Here is a 7,530-nt window from a genome sequence, read left to right as displayed (position 1 = left end):
ACACAGAGACACGTGAGGACAGGGGGAGGTGGAGGAACACATGGGGACAGGGGCATGTGCCTGACTGAATGGGAGAGGCTAGGGGTCAGCCAGGGTCTGCATGGGGGAAGCTTCCTAACAGTCCCTCCCCGCCCCCCCAAAAAAACCTGTTCCATACATTTCCTACTCATACCCAACAACCCTCCAAGTTCACACCCAGCAATTACTTCCCTCTCCCTCAGCTCCTCCGTTACTCCTGACTCCCCCAAACCTATGCAGTGCTTCTAATGGGTATGGGAAATATGGTTCTGTATTGAAGTTTAAATTATTATTAGAGTTCTGTATTAATATGCCTAGTAAATAATCTATTTGTCAAAAAAACATTTTCTGAATATGTTTTGTTTTCTGTATTGCTGCAGACTTACTTGCTAACAGGTATTTTGAAATAAATGACAAAATAATTTAAACTGGTGTGATTATATTGTTACTTTGACAAATAACATTTGCAGAATTTGAAAATATTGTGCACAGAATTTTTATTTTTTTGTTGAATTCCCCCAGGATTAAACTGGTGTACAATACTTAGACATTCAGATAACTCTTCCAAGGTATAAAGATGTCCTTCTCTATAACTCTGGGATAATTGGTCTCATTGAACTACTGAGTTAAAGATTTTCAGCTTTCGCTAAATAGTTTCACATTATCATAGCGCTGTTTCCTAGTCTTGACTCTTTTCTGCTTCCTTTGGCTCAGTCTGTTACTACAAATATAAAATCTTTTAACCAACGTTCATGTGAGTAATAAAGACTCTAGCTATATCATCTTGGTGTTACTATACTCCTTGTTCTTGGAGTATACTACTCCTCCCTACCAGTCAAAGGACACACTGACTTTAGCCAACACAGCTAAAAATTGTGTTAATCTTTATTTCACAGGTTTTTCTCAAATGGTCTTACAACCTTTTAAGTCGTGATGATGGCACATTTCAGGGACACACATCAATTACAGGTTAAGGGTCTAAGCTAGAATTCAGAGGAAAGGTAGAATGGGTACCATGCTCAGAATTTCTTCTTTGTATGGGGAGACTTGCAGGAGGCATAATTGCTCATTCAGCTCTGAAATTTGGTGTCTGGATACTTTTTTCCTGTTTGCTTGATTGCCATTGGTCGTTGTTTCCCTATCCATTGTGCTCCTCATCCTCCTCCCTTTTCTTACTCCCCAATCCCTCCTACCATTCACCTCTTCCACTTCTGCCCTGAGTGCCCTCTCAACCCCGCAAGATAGTTTTTTATAATGTTATGAAAATATAGATAAAAAACAATAAAAGGAACGAATAAGGCCTGTGCCAGTCATCATCATGACACTGATAATATCATTGCAGCTGATTCAGAATGAAATGAGGAGGCCTGGAGAGGAAGGTGAGATCAAACAAGGTGCCAAGAAGAGAAGCTGAATGTGCTAGAGATTTTTAACAACAATGCTGCATAGAGATTTTTAGTTCAGCTTTCACTATTTTCATTGGTGAAAATGGATGCCATCTGGAACCGTTTTAATGCCTAAGATATAATTCCTATACCCCACACCAGAACTGCGTACAGTAGCATGGCACAAGGACAATATGCAGTGATTAGAAGACAGATTCATCCATGAGTGGAGGCAAGTGCTGGAGGAACTGCTTAACTGTTGATCTGCTCACCCCTTCTCCCTCTGGGCTTGCCTACCTCTTCTAAACCTTTCCTTAATGGCAGTGCAGAGAGCTCTCCCACAGAACACAGCTTTGCTGGTCCAGTAGGATGTTCTCTCCTACACATGGAACCACTCAACTCCTGCTTCCTTCAGCACCCTCAGAAAAGGGGGCAGGCTCCAAAACACATGGCAAATCTCTTCCTTTTTTTCTCCACTCTCATATTTTTTTAAATTTTAAAAATGCATTACTTTTAAAGATATGAACAAAAGTGAGCATGAGTGAGTGGCATGTAGAATAGGTACAGAGAGATTATTTCATCAAAGATAACAAGCAAATATACTGCAACCACCTATACAGGTCTGAAATCAAGTTGAAGCAAATCTAGGATTTGCACAGTGAACAAATTCCCCCTGCATGTCAAAGGGCCTAAGCCCTGACCACTAGGCAATGCTCCCCACGAGAGCAAACCATTGCAGTGCAGCTTCTCTTATTCAAAAGCAGTGGCATGTCAGAAAGCACAAAGGTGCCTGAGGAAAAACTGCATGGACGGATAATGAATGTTGACATCACTGGCAACTGTTGGGGGTTGAAACTACTTTCAACTATTGGGGGTTGATATGATTGGCTTTAAAAGACAAGAAGCTTGTGTTTGATATGGCGATACAGGGGAACCAATGGAGGGATGCAGAGAGATGGGTAATGTGGTTAGAGGGATGAGCCAAGAAGATATTTGCACCTGGATTTTGGGTGGATTTAAGGGGGCAAGAATGCATTTGTCAAGACTAGAGAGGAAGGTGTTGCAATAGTTGAGATGTTGGAGGGCTTGGATGAGTTTTATCTCTGTGGGCAGAGAGAGAAGTCTGGATCATAGGGAAGTTTTGCAGGAGGAAGCAGCACAATTTAGATGTGGCCTGGATGTGTGGGTCTACAGAGAAGGCTGAGTCAACGATAATGCTCAGACTTGGCCTGTGTTGCAGGAAGGATGATGGTGCCGTCCACAGTAACGGAGAAAGAGGCCCGTTCTAAGGCAAATCTTTAATCTTTTAGCTTAACTAGCTAGGTTGGGTGCACATTAGAGTGAAGATCTGAAGGTCCCCACTTCAATTCTGGCTTCTTGTGGTAGGTTCTCCATCACTGACAATTTTTAAATCAGATTGGATGTTTTTCTAAAAGAGATGCTCTAGGAATTTTTTCAGGGAAGCTCTATGGCCTGTGTTATACAGGAGGTCAGACTATATGATCACAGTGGTCCCTTCTGGCCTTAGAATCTATTAATCTATTAAAGTAAGATTCATTTCAAATTAAATACACTAATTATTTTATACTTAAGTCTTTTGTAGAAAGGGGTTATATTCCAAGAGTGCAATTTCTGAGAAGTTCTCCCATAATGCAAAGTCTTAAAAGTCTATCAGCATTCCACTACAAGTGAACAGCGTAGGTACGTGAGCAGAGAACGTAGCAAGTAGTAGATATTTTTAAGAGGCTGACATAAGTAGGTGCTTAGTGCAATGCCCAGATACCACAAGTACCACAGACAGCTGCAGCGGCACAGGAGCTAGCAAACAGAGCTGTAAACAGGGGAGTTTGAGTGGGAGTTCTGTTGGAGGAGAAGGTATTTGTGTTTGTTTGGCTTTGTATTGGTAGTATTTGTATGTGTAGAGGCTTGTAGGGGCTTTGTGCTGGGAGAGAAGCTGAGCCCTGATTAGGGGGCGGGGCTTCACTGACTAGGGGTCCTATAAAGGTAGCAGCCAGTCAGGCAGCAGCACAGACAGCTGCAGCAGCACAGGAGCTAGCAAACAGAGCTGTAAACAGGGGAGTTTGAGTGGGAGTTCTGTTGGAGGAGAAGGTATTTGTGTTTGTTTGGCTTTGTATTGGTAGTATTTGTATGTGTAGAGGCTTGTAGGGGCTTTGTGCTGGGAGAGAAGCTGAGCCCTGATTAGGGGGCGGGGCTTCACTGACTAGGGGTCCTATAAAGGTAGCAGCCAGTCAGGCAGCAGCACAGACAGCTGCAGCAGCACAGGAGCTAGCAAACAGAGCTGTAAACAGGGGAGTTTGAGTGGGAGTTCTGTTGGAGGAGAAGGTATTTGTGTTTGTTTGGCTTTGTATTGGTAGTATTTGTATGTGTAGAGGCTTGTAGGGGCTTTGTGCTGGGAGAGAAGCTGAGCCCTGATTAGGGGGCGGGGCTTCACTGACTAGGGGTCCTATAAAGGTAGCAGCCAGTCAGGCAGCAGCACACACAGCTGCAGCAGCGCAGGAGCTAGCAAACAGAGCTGTAAACAGGGGAGTTTGAGTGGGAGTTTGCAAGGGGAGTTTGTCTTGTGGTGCTTGTGTGGGGTTTGGTTTTGCTGTGGGTGGTGGTGTTTTGGTGTGGTTTGTGTTTCCCAGATTAACAGGATTTAGGTGGGAAGGCTATGACAGATACAGAGGCAGCAGTGGGAGTGACCCATGTAGTGGAAGACACAATGAAGATGACTGGAGGTGGAAGCTGCGGTACGTACATGATCCTGGAGGGGGCACCTGGTAAGAGTTTTGTCTGTATGAAATGCCGTCTGATAGAGCTGATGGAGGAAAAGATCAGAGGTTTGGAGATGCAGGTGGAAAGTCTGGTAGAGTTTAGGAAGGGGTTTGAGCAGATTATGGAGCAAAGACATGAGGTATCTGAAGGGAAAAGCTCAGACTTGCAGATGGAAGCAGGACTAGGGAATTCTGAGGGGAGACTGGGTGAGGAAAGTGGTCAGTGGAAGCATGTGACTAAAAGAACTAGGCAGAGGAAAAGACGGGCTAGTGAAGGAGAAATAGAGCTTCAGAATAGGTTTGCAGAGTTGGAAAATGAAGAAGGGGCTCAGCAGGTAGTCACTGAAGGTGACAGGGCAAGGAAGAAGAGAAGAGCGGTTAGTCCTATAGGAAAAGGGGAAGAGTTAATGGAGATTACACCAAATATGAGCCCCAGGAGGATACAGGATGGGTTAAAAAGGATTACAAGGGAGAATGGGAATGGAAAAAACTTGCAGCCAGAGGGAACAGGGGATAGACTGGAGAATAGCACCGTCACTAGGAAAAGGCAGGTCTATGTGATTGGGGACTCTTTATTGAGAAGAATAGATAGGCCTGTAACCAGAGCTGATCCAGAAAATAGGAGGGTGTGCTGTCTTCCAGGTGCTAAGATACGGGATGTAGACCTGAGGTTAAAAAGGATTCTAAAGGGAGCGGGAAAGAATCCCCTAATTATCCTTCATGTGGGAACAAATGATACGGCTAGATTCTCACTGGAAAGTATTAAGGGAGACTATGTTAGGCTGGGGAGGACGCTTAAGGAAATTGAGGCTCAGGTGATCTTTAGTGGGATTCTGCCTGTTCCTAGAGAAGGGCAACAAAGGTGTGACAAGATTATGACTATCAATAGATGGCTTAGGCAGTGGTGCTATAAGGAGGGCTTTGGGATGTATGGCCATTGGGAGGCATTCATGGATAGAGGACAGTTCTCTCGGGATGGACTTCATCTGAGTAGGGAAGGAAATAGACTTCTAGGATGGAGGCTGGCACAACTGATTAAGAGAGCTTTAAACTAGGAATTAGGGGGAGATGGTTGGGAGATGTCCAGGTAATCTCCACGCCAGAATTTAGCATAGAGTGGAAAGAAAATGAAGTAAGAGTGGATACAGCTGTAGGTAGGAGGAAGGGCAGTGTAGATACAAGTCTAATAGGTTATACTGGTAGTAAAATAACCGTGCCTAATAGGGTACAGAATGTGAGTGAGGCCAAACAGCAAAAATTAAGATGTTTGTACACTAATGCAAGGAGCCTAGGTAACAAAATGGAGGAACTAGAGTTACTGGTGCAGGAAGTGAAACCAGATATTATAGGTATAACAGAGACCTGGTGGAATAGTAGTCATGACTGGGCTACAGGTATTGAAGGGTATGTGCTGTTTAGGAAAGACCGAAATAAAGGTAAAGGTGGTGGAGTAGCACTGTATATCAATGATGAGATAGAATGTAAAGAAATAAGAAGCGATGAAATGGATATGACTGAGTCTGTCTGGGCAATAATTAAATTGGGGAAGAAAGCTATTAGAGCCTCCCCTGGGATAGTGCTTGGGGTGTGCTATAGACCGCCGGGATCTAATTTGGATATGGATAGAGCCCTTTTTAATGTTTTTAATAAAGTAAATACTAATGGAAACTGTGTGATCATGGGAGACTTTAACTTCCCAGATATAGACTGGAGGATGAGTGCTAGTAATAATAATAGGGCTCAGATTTTCCTAGATGCGATAGCTGATGGATTCCTTCAACAAGTAGTTGCTGAACCGACTAGAGGGGATGCCATTTTAGATTTGGTCTTGGCGAGTAATGAGGATCTCATAGAGGAAATGGTTGTAGGGGATAATCTTGGCTCAAGTGATCATGAGCTAATTCAGTTCAAACTGAATGGAAGGATTAACAAAAATAAATCTGCAACTAGGGTTTTTGATTTCAAAAGGGCTGACTTTCAAAAATTAAGGAAATTAGTTAGGGAAGTGGATTGGACTGAAGAATTTATGGGTTTAAAGGTAGAGGAGGCCTGGGATTATTTTAAATTAAAGCTGCAGAAGCTATCGGAAGCCTGCATCCCAAGAAAGGGGAAAAAATTCATAGGCAGGAGTTGTAGACCAAGCTGGATGAGCAAGCATCTTAGAGAGGTAATTAAGAAAAAGCAGAAAGCATATAGGGAGTGGAAGAAGGGAGGGATCAGTAAGGAAAGCTACCTTATTGAGGTCAGAATATGTAGGGATAAAGTGAGACAGGCTAAAAGTCAAGTAGAGTTGGACCTTGCAAAGGGAATTAAAACCAATAGTAAAAGGTTCTATAGTCATATAAATAGGAAGAAAACAAAGAAAGAAGAAGTGGGACCGCTAAAAACTGAGGATGGAGTGGAGGTCAAGGATAATCTAGGCATGGCCCAATATCTAAACAAATACTTTGCCTCAGTCTTTAATAAGACTAAAGAGGATCTTAGGGATAATGGTAGCATGATAAATGGGAATGAGGATATGGAGGTAGACATCACCATATCGGAGGTAGAAGCGAAACTCAAACAGCTTAATGGGGCTAAATCGGGGGGCCCAGATAATCTTCATCCAAGAATATTAAAAGAATTGGCACAAGAAATTGCAAGCCCATTAGCAAGAATTTTTAATGAATCTGTAAATTCAGGGGTTGTACCATATGATTGGAGAATTGCTAACATAGTTCCTATTTTTAAGAAAGGGAAAAAAAGTGATCCAAGTAATTATAGGCCTGTTAGTTTGACATCTGTAGTATGCAAGGTCTTGGAAAAAATTTTGAAGGAGAAGGTAGTTAAGGACATTGAAGTCAATGGTAAATGGGACAAAATACAACATGGTTTTACAAAAGGTAGATCGTGCCAAACCAACCTGATTTCCTTCTTTGAGAGAGTAACAGATTTTTTAGATAAAGGAAACGCAGTGGATCTAATTTATTTAGATTTTAGTAAGGCGTTTGATACTGTGCCACATGGGGAATTATTAGTTAAATTGGATAAGATGGGCATCAATAGGAAAATTGAAAGGTGGATAGGGAATTGGTTAAAGGGGAGACTACAACGGGTCCTACTGAAAGGTGAACTGTCAAGTTGGAGGGAGGTTACCAGTGGAGTTCCTCAAGGATCAGTTTTGGGACCAATCTTATTTAATCTTTTTATTACTGACCTGGGCACAAAAAGTGGGAGTGTGCTAATAAAGTTTGCAGATGATACAAAGCTGGGAGGTATTGCTAATTTAGAGAAGGACAGGGATACCCTACAGGAGGATCTGGATGACCTTGTAAACTGGAGTAATAGGAATAGGATGAAATTTAATAGTG

Source organism: Lepidochelys kempii, chromosome 2, assembly GCF_965140285.1.
Source record: "Lepidochelys kempii isolate rLepKem1 chromosome 2, rLepKem1.hap1, whole genome shotgun sequence".
NCBI lineage: Eukaryota > Metazoa > Chordata > Testudines > Cheloniidae > Lepidochelys > Lepidochelys kempii.
Note: the sequence above shows the minus strand (reverse complement) of the source record.